Source organism: Peromyscus leucopus, chromosome 4, assembly GCF_004664715.2.
Source record: "Peromyscus leucopus breed LL Stock chromosome 4, UCI_PerLeu_2.1, whole genome shotgun sequence".
Taxonomy (NCBI): Eukaryota; Metazoa; Chordata; class Mammalia; order Rodentia; family Cricetidae; genus Peromyscus; species Peromyscus leucopus.
The window spans coordinates 20,085,373-20,102,116 of record NC_051066.1 but is presented as its reverse complement, the minus strand read 5'-3'; the positions used below and the strand labels follow the sequence as shown (position 1 = coordinate 20,102,116).

The 16,744-nt window shown below is 37.0% G+C and overlaps 1 protein-coding gene across 5 annotated transcripts in view; it reads left to right on the top strand.

Annotated features, from left to right (window-relative positions):
• The window catches only part of Lrp1b (LDL receptor related protein 1B), a 1,927,307-nt gene that overhangs the window by 432,356 nt on the left and 1,478,207 nt on the right, over positions 1 to 16,744 (top strand). The gene's annotated exons all lie outside the window — the stretch shown is intronic.

The following is a 16,744-nucleotide window of genomic DNA, read 5'->3' as shown; positions in this document are numbered from 1 at the left end:
CACTTTAAGAGAAGTAGAATAGTATATGTAATTGGATGGTCTAGGACTTAAAGCTTTTGTTACTTGTTACTTTTTAAATTGCTTAAAGTATTGATGTGCACACACACACCTCTCCACCCCAATCTAGGGCCTGCTATTCCTCAAAAGAGGACATCAGCCTTAGTATTTGAGGACTACTAAAAGGCACCTATGCAAAGAGACTTTCTCCTTTCCTGAAGGGAGCTCTATATTATCAGGAAGACAAGTATCACAAACTCAAAACTCATATCTGTTATATGATATTTAATTTTGAAAGGGATGGTAATTTATTTTAGTAAATATCAGTAGGAACATGTACAGAACAGTTATCAGTTGAACCCCACATCTCCTCTACCAACCCACCCCCAATTTCTTCACATTGTAGTTTTGAAAGTTGCTTAAATTAACATTAATATAGCAACTAAAAAGAATTCCTTTTCAACATTTCAAAACTGCTGACTGAAGCAACATCATTTAGATACAAATGCAATGTAAAATCTGTGGCAAACATTAGAGAATTTGCACTTTCTAATTTAATATTTTTAGCATATAAATTAAACACCTGGAACAAAGGCCTGTCACTTTGTGGGGTCTTAATGAATGCCTGTTAATTGATTAGGCACTCGTCTCCTGTGCTTCCCTGACAGTCTGCACTTATCTCTGTCAGCATTCACAGTGATGCACAATCATCGCACATTTCATTTGCCACCCAACTCATCCTTTCCATTCACTTCTGTGTCCCTAGGACATAGCAAGCCCTTGTCACATGGCAGATATTAGTTGACTATTTCATAAACAAGATACAAAGATTTTAGCAGTAATGATGTTATATCTGATTCTCATGGCTCCAATATTCAGGGAGAATAGGCATACTTTTAGAAACTTCCTGATTATTTATCTGATGACTCAAGTCTCTCAAGAAGGTATAATTCTAACACTGAGGATAGTCTTCAAGGACCCAAAATTGCCTAAAATAACAAACAATATTATATATAAATACATAATATAGTGTAGACAGCTGGGTTATATGCTTTTCAGGAAGGAGTATAATGGCTGAATTAAGAATATTGCAAAAAGGAAAGCTCTTATGTCTCTATTTTCTCAGTGTCACTAAAGATGTTTGATTGCCTGAAGTCTAGTGATGATGTGATATGTAGAAGAAATAGTGAGCAATAATACAAACCAATGAAGATTCTAGAAGGTGACAAATAATAAATAAATAAATAAATAAATAAATAAATAAATAAATAAATAAATATCTTGTGTAAGATGAATTGCTACATGGTCTTATTAATAAATATACCCAGAGTCAGATATTGGGGTAAAAACTGAGAGATCAGAGGAAAAGAACATGCCACAGCCAACCTCATCTCACCAACTCCTCAGCTTCCAAAGAGACCTACTTCCTATATACCATGCCTATATGCATTTCTGTCTCTACCATCTCACTTTCTCTCTCTGACCAGCTACATCACTTCCTCTTTCTGGCCAGCTCTGTCAGTTCCTGTCTGTCTGTACAGACTTCCAGACCTTTATGGTTAACTAGTGTTGCAATTAAAGGCATGTGCCACCATTCTTGGCTCTGTTCTCAGTGTGGTCTTGAACTCACAGAGATCCAAATGGATCTCTGCCTACAAAATGCTAGGATTAAAGACTGTGCTACCATTGCCTGACTTCTGTGTTTACTATAGTGGCTGGCTTTTCCCTCTAATCCTCAGATAAGCTTTATCGGGTGCATAGATAAAATATCACCATATTCTTTTATTACATCATTAATTAATTAAGTTGTACTGATTTTTCTTAGGACTTGTACACACTCACCCTGTAATTTGTTGCCTATCCATGTTTAATCAGTTTCTACATCTCATTGGTTGTCAGTAGTTTGATTTCTTATTGATTGGAGAAGGAGAATTAAAAAGAAATTTGAGTTACATTGTGCAGTTGGTAACTTCATCTATGAAAGGTCTGGTGATAAAAAAAATATTTGGGACCTAATATAAGGAACAGAAGTTATCAACAGAATCCAATATTATGAGATTTTAAGCAATTCCAAGGATTATAGTACAGGTTGAAATACATAATTTAAAATATATGTTCCTTATTTCTTTTCTGTTTAAGGTAATAAGAATTTTATAATACATATATTTCAAAATAACATCAAATAATTGGAAAAATTATACTTAGGTTATTAAGATTTCTTGGCCTTCTACATTGAAATGTTTTTCTCTCACATAATGGTACTAAAAGAAGCTATAATTCTTTTGCATAAGAAATGAAAAACCAAACACAGAATTAATTTTGCACATGCTGCTAGAGGATTGGAAGCAATTTGAAATGCAGGAAACTGACCTGCTATGAACTAAGTTGTAGACCTTCTCTTTGTTATGTCGTTGTTCCATGACCCAGACAGTTGGATTAAACTCAAAATGTGTTTGCTGAGAACTTGTTACTTATCTAGTACAGTGCCAAGCCCTGAAAGAATGAAGGCTAGTGGGGTGCTGAATCTATTCTGTGTTCTTTCTTAAAGGATACAAACGGTTTATGCCACAGAGAAAACAAACTAGGCAGAGGGTAAAGACTGAACAGTCACAAAGACATGAAACTGTCTATCGTTGAGAAATTCCCAACTTTCCCCACATTGCTAGGGTAAAATGTGTATTCACTGAGTATGAAAGACAGTATGTGATGGTAACGATTGCATTACAGCAAAGTGTGGGGGCATGAAGGGGTCTTGAGAGTCTTTCTAGTGATTTTGGACTTTCTTCCCACAAACTAACCTGTTTCAAAATGAGTTTATTTCCCAGTATATACTTAGTCAGTTCGTTTAATACAAACAGGCTATTTATTTCCTAATTTTCTAATTTTGAAGTTGCAAATATTACTGTTAAAGAAAATCCCTTCTGCTAAACTGAGTTTGGGGCAGTGTCCAAGGCATTGAATGCCATTATTGGGAAGTCTCTGTGGGCTTTATTAGACACTTTATCTTCATTCTAATGATGTACGTTAGAGAAATGGCTCAGAAGACAAAGTATATTTTGGCTCATGGTTTCAGAATATTTCAGTCCACAGAGGCAGGGAAGAGGGCTATCAGCAGCACAGCTCGGTCTATCTCAATAGACGTGGGAAGGGGTGACTTGTCACAATGGCGCCCAGGGGAAGAGAGCCCTGGACAGAACTAAAGAGTATGTAATGTTCCAGGCCATAACCCAGCAAACAATTTCTCCTTCTTAGAACACAGGTCCCAAAGCTTCTGAAACTTTCTCAAGTAGTGATGGAACCATGTGCAAGCAGCATGAACCTATGGAAGACACTGATCCAAAATATGACAGTTGTCTACATGTATTTTATGGACATAAATGTCGTCAGTAGCTCAATGTATGTGTGATCACCATGGAAGAACACTGAAAAACAGAGTCTCTAATCAAATATATCTGCATTTTAGTATGGGTGCCAAGGTCCCTTGATGTGAGTGCTTGGAAACAGGTATTCAAGAGCTTTAAGCCTTTGTAACCTACCTGTAGATAAAGACAACATTTTAAGTTCATGAGTTCTACCTTTAACACAACTTGGGGCATCTGACAACTCTAGATTCATTTCTAATGTAGGCTTGGATAAAGAATAAAGGGGATTAAGGCAAGAATTGTTACAGAAGCAACATGGGTGATGCAGGTTCGTACAATGCATTTGAATGAGATAAAAGCACTCACTGAGCCGGGCGGTGGTGGCGCACGCCTTTAATCCCAGCACTCGGGAGGCAGAGGCAGGAGGATCTCTGTGAGTTCGAGGTCAGCCTGGGCTACCAAGTGAGTTCCAGAAAAAATGTGGAAAGGTACACAGAGAAACCCTGTCTCGAAAAAACCAAAAAAAAAAAAAAAAATAAAGCACTCATTGAATGCTACCTCTATGTAGTGATAGAGGTAGCTTCCAAATTTGTCCAGAATCAGGAGGATTTTGTGACACAAAATATTGGGTACTGATAAGTTACTTTCTTAAGATTCTCAGCTAATAAACAGTTCAACTTGATATTTGAACCTAGATTCTCTTGATTATAGAAAGAAGTAATTACAACATTAAAAATAATGACCATGTCAAACTACTTGGGGTTTTACTGGCACAATTATTTACAAGACGATACACCTTACAAATGCTGTTTCTCTGGAAGATACAATTAACAGTGATTAAGCTGTGATATGCATAATAAATATAAATCAGTGTATGTTTTGGTTACAACGAAAATTCATTGCCTTTTTTCTATATACCAAAGAACCTACAAGATATTGTTTAAAATTTGGAAGCACCAAAGGGCTAAGTTCTTAGCCTTTGAGCTCAAATCATCAGATGAATAGCAAATAGGTTACTGAAGTAAGAATCTAAATATATATAAACATATAAATAAATATTTTATAGTACATATAACACCCTGTACTAGAGACAGATCTCATTGCATCAGAAAGTGACTGGTGATGTAGAAAAAATATGAATAGATGTTAAAAGGCTTTTGGTGAGAAGAGACTGATACTAGAACAATAATGGTGGCAGGAACAAGTCATCAAGTAGATGCCTCCAATATCCAGTCGGAGAAGATCCCTAAGCTGCTTTCTAACAAGAGAGATAAAGTGCAGACTTTAAATGCATTATGCATGCTATACAACACATAGGGAATGAGAGGAATGGCCACAGTGAGGGAGCATTGGGGAGCAAGCAGTAATTGAACTGATGTGGTTCTCTAAGGGCTTTACAAAAAAATTGAGTATCTTAAAGTTCAAATTCAAGAACCTGGAGGGTTTTGTGAGCGATCTCTGATCAAATGATCTGGGTAACAAAAGTATCTGAGTAAGAAGATACTTCAAAATGATGTGTAGTGTGGGAGGCTGATCTTTTAAGCTTGATAAGTTGAGAGTCTGTGCTTAATAATTTTTTTAACACATACTGTTTGAATAAGAGAAAGGTTAGTAAATGAAACAGAACAGGACACAAGGACATAATGTCTTCAGCCTCCAGGGCCTCAGGACATGGCATGTACTTTCAAAATTATCCCTGATCTAGGCATTAATAAAAATAAGTCACAAAAAAACTATTACAACAATCTTTTGAGATTACAATTTTTCACTGCTTCTTATAAAAATTGACTACTTTTGGAGCTTATTTTTAATTGGGTCCTGAATTTCTGCCATTAATATGTGTAAAATCTCTCAGCTCAATCACCAGATAATTGGCATTTGTTGAGGTATCAGGAAAATATTAAGAAAGAAATGATGAGAACAAGATAAAATTGGAGTGGCCACACCAGACACATTTGTAATGAGAGATTTTCTTGCATCAGAGTGTGTCAGGCATACTTGAGAAAAATACATAGGAAAAGAAGCTGGTATTTGAAACCTGAGCTCAGCAGAGCCAGCTAATATTCAAGTGATCAAAGCAAGTTAGGCCCACTGCCTTCCTCCAGGGCCAGGAACTTCTGTACTGTGCATCCCCCTCAATCCTCTGTGGGAGATGCTACATTTGGGGTGCTTGTTTGAGGATGAAGTGACTCTGGTTGATTTCGCTGCCTGCAAGATTCATTTCAAAAAGCTCAAGACAGGGATTGGTGTGTGGGCGTTGAATGAAAGGACTTTAAAATTAAAAATAATATCCCTCTAAAACTCAGAAAATGAACTGACAATCCAATGTGCCCTGGCACACATCCATAATGGATTTTCTTTCTATATTGCAAGTAATGCAAATCGTTTCAAAGTCAAATGATGATCCCATGAAAGCTTTTAATTTCACATGAAAGAGAATCACCTGTAATAATTGTTATTAATACCTAAAAATAGACTAAAATGAGCCATAGATTAACCATTGCTGTTTAATTTAACACCCTAGAGGGGAAACAACATGTAATTATGCTTTATCACCAAACAGTGACACAAATTTGTCTTCCCTTGTTGTCTCTGCAACAGCATGCAAAGTCTGCAATAAGTGCACCCTCCTGTCCCCAGGTATATATCACAGTGGTGTAGCCTGTCTTGAGGTTGGAAATGTTAACTACTTATTCCACACCTTAATGTTTTAGAATTTGAAGGCTAAGATGACTTTTCCTGAAATCATGGAATTGTCCTTGTTGGGGGACAGTTAAGAAACACTGAGGAGTACTCAGTACAGATGTTGAAAATGTTCTGTTTATCCAATTATATACCAGTAGATTAACCTTTCCTTGTGTGCTGTAATTATTGCACAAAATGGCAAGGTTCAGTTGGTGAGACATGACATTCTTTAATGAGCACACTTACATAAAGCCTCTGATTAAAACAGAAACAAGAGAAATGGGAGCCATTAACCCAACTTGAACAGGGAAAAAAAAATCATTTGAGTCAGCTGAAAGTAGCGAGAGAGAGGTATGGGTGCTATACTGAGCTTACATCCTGGCTGTCTACTCTTGTAAACAGCATTTTACCTCAGGTCTACATCTTCCTCCTGGATTGGGATATGACTCTTTTGTTTTGTTTTGTTTTTCGAGAAAGGGTTTCTCCATGTAATTTTAGTGCCTGTTCTGGATCTCGCTCAGTAGACCAGGCTGGCCTTGAACTCACAGAGATCCACCTGGCTCTGTCTCCTGAGTGCTGGGATTAAAGGCGAGTGCCACCACTGCCCGGCTAGGACAATCACTCTTAAACTGGCCATTTTGTGTCTTCACTTTTTTCCCTTTTGTGTGCAAATCACTCCTGATGAATACTTGAAAAAAAAATCTATTGAGCACTCTTTTGCTCAAAAGGCTTCTAAGGCTTCCTATTAGCAGGAAAGGTGTAAGTGTATCATATGACAGGTAGACCTTTGCACAGCCTTCACAAACTTTCCCTACCCTACAGACTGGCATACAAAGAGGGCAGATCTGAGCAAGGGTGCCTGGTTCCATCCACAGTGCTTTGTTATCACATTGAAATGAGTTAATCCTACTTAAAAACAAAAGGGAAAGTCACTGTCTGAAACCATATGCTGTAGCAGGGCCAGAGCCTTCTCCAGTGGGAGCAGAAATACAGCTGAGAGCCACTTGCCCCCTTTCACTCTGGCCTTTCATTTGGCCATAATCCCCACATCCCAAAGGCCCTTTAGCATTCGTTGCCCACATCTGCCAAGAAGTAATTTCAGACCCACCTCTCACAGTCATCCTGCAGAAAATACCCAGCCACAGGTGCAGCTGGAAGTTTTCCCGTGTCCCACAGCCTATTGGTCCCAAATAAACACACAGAGTTTTATATTAATTACAAACTGTTTGGTCTATGGCTCAGGCTTATTACTAACTAGCTCTTTCATCTTAAATTAAGCCATTTTGTTAATCTATGTGTAGCCATGTGTCTTGTGGCTTTACCTGTGTTCCATTACATCTTGTTCCCCTGACGGCTCTCAGTGTCTCCCCTACTCTGCCTTTCTTCTCCCTGTCTTTCTTGGATATCCCCCTGGCTACATCCTTTATTGCCATACGCCAAAACAGCTTCTTTATTAACCAATAGTTGCAACATATATTCACAGCATACAGAAAGACCATCCCTCAACACACAGGAACACAGCAGGATCTGTTTGCCTCCATACCAACATTACCCACTATCAGCTGCTTAAGCCAACCGCTCTATACTTCAGAACACAACATTATTTTAACACTCTTTCTCAGGAATACTTTCTCTTCTCCTTGGATCTGGAATCCTTGTACTGCCTAAAAAATTCACTTGTTATTGGACTTTTGATTTATAAACAGCCTATTTTCTAGTATTTTATATATTAATCACTTCCCAAAGTATGTTACATGTTTCTGGCATATCTCTCTGTGAAGCCAATGGTAGCACCAAATAATTTAAATAATAGAGATTAAATAGATATGAAAATAAAACTGAGTTATACAGATAGTAAAATCTATACTAGAAACCTAAATTAAAAGAAATAATACCCAGTTCTTGTTAGTTTATGGTCTGTGAAAGAAGAACTTTTAGGGCAGTACAATATCAAAAACCTATAGATTAATTTTGAAAACAAAATAAGTATTTTTTAATAATTAATAAAAGAGTCATTGTAACATTTACCCACCTCAGCTCATGTAATCCTCAACACCATTCTTTGAGCAGGCCCTGGGGAATCTATAAGGTCAGGTACTTTCACAGGGACATATATCTTATAAATGATCATGTTGAGCTGTAGAGGCACTCACAGCAGTAGAGGATATAAGGAAGGAATGCATGATTCTCCTGGCACATCTCAAATGAGTTTCTGAGAAGGAGGTCTCAGTGCTGCTCTGAAAGTCTTTGGAGTTGACTATCTAGAGGAAAGGTGTGGCTGCTGCGAGTGAAAACAGGATAAGGAAGTAGCCCAAGTTGTGTTCATGGCTTAACCCTGTACACAGGAATGGAGTATTTTATGCTGAAGAATGTTATAAATGAGAAAATGGGAAAGTTTAGATTCGGGTGCACTGGGAGAAGAGCCACATTAACAAGACATATGTCGACAGTGACTTGGATAATGCATTAGGTTTGGGTGGGGCAAAAACAGCAATGATTCAAAAAACTTAACAGTGATTCATACCAGTGTTCCGATACCAGTCACAGAAAACACCAACACAATTTACTCTAAGAAATTTGGAGAAATATGGCGAGACATGGTGTCACACAAGTAACGTCACTAACAGAGAGGGAAAGTCAAGGGAAGAGATTAGGAGTCAGCTCTTAGGGATATTTCTTAAGTGCCTTGTCAGACTCTTTCCCACTTTCATGCCCACCAGCTCAAATTGAAGCCATAGTTCTCTGAGAAATTTCTATTTCCTTCCAGATTCAATCTAAAGTTCTTGTTAAATGCAATCATACCCTCTCTATGAGTTTGTTTGTTTTTTTTTTTTCATGTCTGAACCGTTCAAGTATCCTTCAGGTCCGCAGTTGCACATGATGGCAGCTCAGGAGTGTATCACAGTGTCTTACATGTCCCAACCATGTCACATCATAGCACATTCGTTTCATTTAACCCATTATAAAATATGTTGCCAGTGTCTCATGAAAGTTTTTTTTTAACTTTCTTTTTGTAGAAGCATAGAGACTATTGGCTATCTTTTTATGTTTTCTAATAAGACCTCAACATGTTGGTGAAAATCAAATATCTAACAATTTAGGATTCTATTATGAAGGGAGATTTGGTTAAAAAAAAAAAGAGCTAACAACCATCTCTAATTATGATATAATCTTCACTATATGTCTTGAACTTTGAACTCAATCCATTATTCTCCCAAGTCACTTTCAGTGAACAGTTTTGAAAAATGTGAATTTGAGCATCAAAATGAAACTCCCTCCTCTGTTTATTTCTTTCAATAAGTGAACAAGTGCATGATCTGCCATCAGTGCCATTCAAAGTGCTGTCCACACAAAGTACACAAAGTACAAAGACACCTGCTGCCAGAGTTTACAGCCCACTAACCAGCAGAGACAGTTCACAAAACAGAAGCTTGTATTAGGGCTATGACTTGAATATTCAAATATTATTAAGATGATACCTTACCAATTGTTGGTGTTTTGAAGTGTTAATAGAAACATAATAAATTTCTCCTTCAAAAGCTGTAGCCTTATCAGAAATCTAGTGGGCAGGAGGACTTTAGGTTACAGGTATATTTAATTGTGTTTATAAATCAGCATATGACGTTCTTTTTGTTTCTTCTCTCACTAATCATAAAATTTAGACATTAACTTAAGTGGTACAGTTTTTCAATATCATGTCTTTTTGTTTGATTTTTTTTTCATTTTTCTAGCACAAATAAATGATCAGATGTCAAAGTAACATATACCAGAGAAAAAGACACATTTCATTTGGCCTGCTGATAATGTCATGTTTGCTTGGGTTTCACTATCTCTAATGTCACAGCTTTCTTTTTCTGTATGCCATGTTTTTAGTAGGTGACAAAGTTCAAATTAAAACAGAAATTCATTCTTGCAATTCTCTGGTAGAGAGGGTTTGTGAAAGTTGACATTCCTGAGTGCATGCTGCATGACATGCACTATGCACTAGAGAATTGCATAACATCTCTAAAGTAGAGCTTTTGTTGAAAAATCGTGTTATCCCTCTAGAGGTTACCTGTAATGGTATGAGAACACAGGGTACACAAAATAATGAACAGTTTTTATTGCAGCTTAAAAAAATGTAACAAATCAAGCATAAACACAATAATTTAATTAATCCATTCAAAATTATAATCCAAATTTTGCCTTTGAAAGCTTAGAGAAATCAAATCATTAAATTAAAAATCATATTTGTAAATTACATGAATATTAAAATACATCTACCCAATAGGGCTGGAACAATACATGCTGGGTGTTTCTTTTCACTTTATCTGTGGTTGTTTACCCCCATGTATATTCCAATCATATGTGGGAACTGAAAATAGTGCTAGAGACACATCTCTACCAAACAGAGGCTTTGAGAGGTTGGTACCTGAGAACTGGTGATTGTAAAATCTCCCTGATGATTCTGTCCAGCCATTGGGGAAACAGCTGCTTTTCTGCTTTAATGATAATGATTAGGTTATATAAAGGGAAACCTCCTCTTTTTCTTATGGTTTGAATAGAATTCTGAAAGAAAATAAAGATTAGAGAGAATAAAAGAAAATAAATTATTTAAATTATACTCAAAATAGAGCTTCTTCTAGTTTTGTTTTTAGCATTCTGTGACTCAGTGTCCCTCAAGATGGGCATTCAGAACAAATACTTGTATCAATATAACTGTAAGTTCTACTTGAAAATGGCATGCTCTCTCTCTTTCAATATATAAACATATGTGTGTGGGTGTGTACACATATCTATACACATTACTCTATACATACAATATGATAATATATATGTATAGATATATTGAGTAGTATATTTAGAAAGTGTAATATATTTTAGATATATAGGGAGACTGTAGTATTAGTAATGAATATTAGTAATTAATCACATGAAAGTGACACACATGAATTCACAGCATCTGTGACAGCATGCAGAAGAACTGTGCAAGATCAAGCCAGCCCAAATTCCAGCATAGATGAGGGAGGGGCCCATAATGTATCCTGTAATGCACAAAGTGTACATATTTATTATGTGTTTTAGCATCCAATGGGCTATAGCACAGTCACATGTTGCCACTTAGAGGCTTTCATTGATCATGGAAATAGAGCTATTAGATGAAGCTCGAAGATGACATTTGGGTTAAATAACTGGCCAAATCTACCAAAAACAAAAATAAAGTTAGCATTTTGTGGCAAGTGCAGGAAGCCTTAACTAAATGTGTAAGGATCAGATGAAGTCCTGAGTGAATGCATATTACTGACAAGGACCAATGGCTCAGATATGTGGGAACTAGCAGAGTCTTCCTATTACCCATGTATGGATATTGGCAGTGTGTAGGAAACCAAATAACTACAGCTTCTGCCTCTTGGATGTTTACAGCCTGGGGCTGCTTGCCAACAGAGATTTCCTTCTAAGACAGGCTAACTCTTCATCTGCTGCATGTGATAAAGGATTTGAGGCTCTAGATTGTAGCACAGTTAGCTCCCATGCACCCACTGGCTCTGGCTTTTCTTTATATGTGTCTGTTCTTTCTTTGCTTCCATCTCAACATAGTCAGGCTTTGGGGACTGTGCTGTGCTACATGTGACAGTTTTTTGTAAGTGCTATAGCACATAGTCTAATGTCTCACTTGGAAAACCATTTACAATTCTACTATCCAAATTTGCTATTTCCTGAGTCAGCTTGCCCAACATCTCCAATATCTGGTACAGCACTCATCACTCTTTAGTGCTAGACAGGTGAGTGAGAAAGCAAGCCCTGCTTTTGTCTTGTTACTGACAAAACAGGTTCCAGTGAAGGTATTTCTTGAATAAGTTAAAAAAAAAAGTTTCCCCCAACAACGTTTTTTAAAAGACTGAATGATCTGAGGAATACAAGCATAAAGAGGATTTTTTCCCCATAACCTCTGACCTTTCAGCCTTTCTCCAGAGCAGTAGTGCATGGACTTGGAAGAAATATATTGTAGCTACTCCTCACTTGACCATCCAGCTCATACAAAAGGTTCTCTAGATAACCACAGAAACCTGAAGAACATTGACAGTAGCCATATACAATACTTGTATCACATTTTGGGTTTCCCTATGATTCTTCTTGCAAATCAACTGTTATTTTTACAGAATATCTCTTTACAGTTATATCCAAGTACTTCTTCATGCAGTCCAATATTTTTTTTCTGAATTAAATCTTATAACTTACACACATTTAAGTGTAATATGAAAACAACAAATGTCATAATTAGTACCTTTTTCCTGAACATTTACAGGAAGTGTAAATGAAGTTGAAACTGATAACAACCTTGTACCTGTGAGACAGGACACCTGCATTGATGCTTGGTTTCCTCACCATTAGCTAACAGTCCAGCCAATAGACATTCGTTTCTAAGCTGGAGTGCTTGTGGTTACAAATTCTATCCTGGTAACTATGTTTATTTTTGGATTACTAACATAAAGCTGGAAAGAAATGTGTGAGTTTATCAGCTACTTATTTTACCTCTGGCAACATAGAAAAAATAAAATGTTACTTTTTAAATATTTCAAATAGAGAGATAAAATAATTCGTGTAGTGATTAACAAGTCTAATTACTAAAATGGAAAATAGAACATTATATGCTTATCTATTTAATTATTTAAAAGGCAGTCCTGTAATTAAGTATTGGCCCAAGCCAGAAAAATCATGATAATCACTATATTTTTTAAATAAAGACAGGTGTCAAGCACACAAGAGGTTACTATAAAATCATTATATTATTACTGACATCTTTTTTGTTCCCCTCTCCATCTTGGGAATACCATTCCCATATGACAGCCTTAACCCAACTGACTGTCAGTGTCACTAAGCCAAGCAGTACTTACTCATCCCCTAGTGTGCCCTTATAATTGAATCTCTGCAGCTTAATTATGGCAACGGACTTCCAGTTCATCTGCTGAGGAGGAGAGTGGGGGCATTAATCACCTTCTGAAGTTTCAAAGCACAAGAACACAGCCTGGCTGCATAGTTTTTACCTTTTCAGTAAAACAGTCTGTGCTAGAGCAGTTCTGAGCTTCCAGTTACTGCCCCAGAATGGTGCTGCGAATCACCAACATGAAGATGAAATTCTTAATTAAAAGATAATATGAGAAAGTTTAAAGAGGGGAAGAGTAAAGGTTGTGGAATTATTTGCTCAGTAATTAAAGCAGCTGATGAAATTTGTTTTCATAGTGACAGCTTGATGATTTCATGTAATTATTTTTATGATTATGTTGAGTATTTGTATTTGTATTTTAAATATTAATTTAAGCATCCCGACTCATTACTACATTATTTTGACAATATTGCACTTTATTTCCAGCTTACTCTTCATTGCAATATTCCTTTTCTGACTGAGCACTGTCTTTTAAAATGTAAAATGAGAAAAAATGTAAATTTACATCTAGAATACTTAGACAAGTAGATTTTGAGTTGGGGTTTCTTCCCCAAAATATCTTTATGAAAGGACATTTTAAATTATGGATATATGAAAACAGTTTTGAGATTTTGTAAGTAAGATAATTTTACACAGTGTAAATTCAAGTTTTTATTTCAATCAACAAATTAAATTTTCTTCCATAAAATTAAAGCTACGTTGCAATACAAAATAAAGGAGAAACTATTTTACAGGTAGTTTTACTATACACTTGTGCAATTTTTTTTTAGCAGATCTTGGCGCTCAGCTTTGTTATAGATATTATTTGGCACTTCAAAGTTGTTTTTTTTTTTTTTTAGTTTTTCATGGTATTACAGTTATTAAGAGGAGACTGGTGTTTTGCTATGATTAATACTGAGAAGCTGGCTATTGCTCAAAACTTTGGCTTTTATTTGCTGTAACATCTTCATGAAATGTCAAAGAAATTTAGTTCAAGTCACAACTCCACAAGTATGAAGTGTCTCCATAATGCCAGCTTCTATGACCTCCACATCTTGGTTTCCCAAGGTCTGAAAGCAGGGATAAAAATACAAATCTCACTGTGAAGAAGGACACTAATCTGAGGATGTTTTTAGTATTGTGATAATATGGCAGTGACTTTTTAAAAAATTCTTCTCCCATATAGTACATCCCAACCACAGGAGGGAGAGGAATTGCAATGACTCTTTTTAAAGATTAAGCATCTTCTGCTTTAGATTTCAGGAAGTTTCCCAAGGGGACAGGGGAAAGCTGGTCTTTTTTTCTGTCTCAATATAAAAACAGTAAATTACCACATCAGGCGCCGGAAACATGCCAGTTTTAGTTTTACTTATTATGCACCTTCTCAAGTGAAGGATCCAATATAAAGCTGAGGGAGGTTAAGTGGTAAATAGAATAACTGTAGAAAATTATACTCAGTGGGGATAAGTGTGGAGAAAAATAAATTACTCACAAAGAAGAAAGAGTATGCATGGTGCAAATTAGCAGTGCCGAGTTCCTTAGGGACAGCCATTCCACAGTGTGGCGGTGCTGCCATTAAATAATCAAACATTATTTCTTCAACTATTACTGACTGGAAAATTTAAAGCTTTTTCAGTTATTTAGTCTCCTGAAAAGAGACATGGGGGATTAAAGGAATGCTTTCCAAAAGAGTAGCAAAGGTGATGAGCACAGATAACTGTCCTCAGCAAGAAAAATCAAGGAAAGAAAAAAGTAGTCATCCGCAGGAAAATGAACCCTGAAAAGAAATAACAAGATTATTTCCCCACCCATTGTCACCTAATGTCTCCTTTCCTGTTTAGCACTGGGGAGAATTACATCTCTCACCCATTGTTCCCCACACGTGGCTAAAAGGATTGTTCTGCGCTCCTTCCTCTCTGTCTCCATCTCATCTCTCTGTCGCTCTTTTTCTTTCCTTCTCACACAATCAAAAATTAATAAGACCAAATTTTCCAGAATGCCATTCTGAAAATTTCATAATAATGTAGACTCGAAAACAGCATTTAGTCAAAGTGAATGATATCAAAGTCCAGAATCAATCAGTAGCCATGGAGTTTAATTCCCCAAATCTATAAAATATCAATGAGAATATGATGGTTGCCGCCAGTGAAGGCAATCCTTCATTGACATGCCAGACGCTTTTAGGCCATAGCTCCAAACATTAACTCTCCGGCTGTTTGCTGTAATCTGACTAAACCTAGCTAGAGCAGGCTCAATTGCAGTCCTAGTGGACAGGGAGTAATCTTTATCCAGGACCTGCTGATTGTCATCCCTCATTGCCTCCCACTTATCTGAGTTCTGATTATCCCCAGCACCCAGACATTCCTACTCTGAGAGAAGGATGATGGAAGGGAAAATCAGGAAAGATCCGTGGCAGATGAAGCAGCTTGATGCACAGAGGTATTCAACGGGAAGAGGTCATTGGGGGAGCTTGGTAGGCAGCAGAGAATGTCACACTCCATAGCTCTGTACTGCACTCGGCACCTGCAGAGCCTTCTTCACACCAGCTGCACAGAACTGGGGCCAGTAGCACAGTCCTGTGTCCATCTACACAGTACTGGGACCATCTGCATAGTACTGGGGTCAGCTGCATAGTACTGAGACCAGCTGCAGAGTACTGGGGTCAGCTGCACAGTACTGGGACCGGCTGAAGAGTACTAGGGTCAGCTCAGACAGATGTGAGGAAGACAAAACCATGTGAAGTACATGCAGAGTTCATAGTGTGGTGATATGAGTCCCTTGAAATCAAGTTGTTTAGGTAAAAAATAAATTAAGGAAGAAATTAAGACCAAATTTGCAAAATTCAAATTTCCCATTTATCTAAGCTAAATACCCCTTGAAGGTTTACACAAAATCTCCGAACACTTGTTCTGCTGGTGGTGGTGATGGAGGCTCACATTCCAACCAGGGTTTCAATATTCCCCTGAAATGTGGAGAATGATCAGAAACATCCTTGGTATTTATCTTTAGTTTATATGTTATAGGTAAATTATAATGCCTCTATTTTATAATGATTATGATCAAAAGTATCGTCTGTTATCATTTATGGCTCATGATTGTACTGACAAATTAAGGAAGCCTTGTAAATGAGATGCAGCTCAGCATTAATCCAAACCGTAGCAGCACCCCACAGCAATCTTGACACAGTCTTCTTATTTTGCAGATATTTTCAGAAAGCTGATGCCCACATTGGGGATGAATAATTCAGAATGAATAATTGAAGCAACAATACTGTTAAACTCTTATTATGGATAAAAACTCCTATTTTCTGAGTAAATAATGGAGAGAGTAGGACAGCATGAATTTCCTTGGGAAGACACAAATGAAAGACTTTCAACTAAGATCAAAGCAAGATTCTATGTAAGTTCAGCTTGGGTGACTTACAGAAGCATGGATAACTTACAGCTACACCATCAATAAGCCTCATGTTTCTACCTCTAAGACAGCATCCATAACATACTCAAAGTGTGTGTGGATGGAGGGGCCCTTGTAGGGCTTGCAATGACTGCCTAAGTCAGTAACTCCTTGACTTTCATGGGAATTATGACTCACTTCTTCTCATTATAGTCTCATGAAGGTCTCCTTCTGTAGTTCTGACTTATGATTGCAAAGGACTTGTCCAATATGGAAGAAAGAGTTACACTTTAGAAAGCACACAAAATATAAAAAGGCAATAGAATATTCTGAGTATTATGAACCATATCTTTTATACTTGCAAAGCTCTCTGTTTGGTTTGAGCTCTGTTGTGATTCTCTTG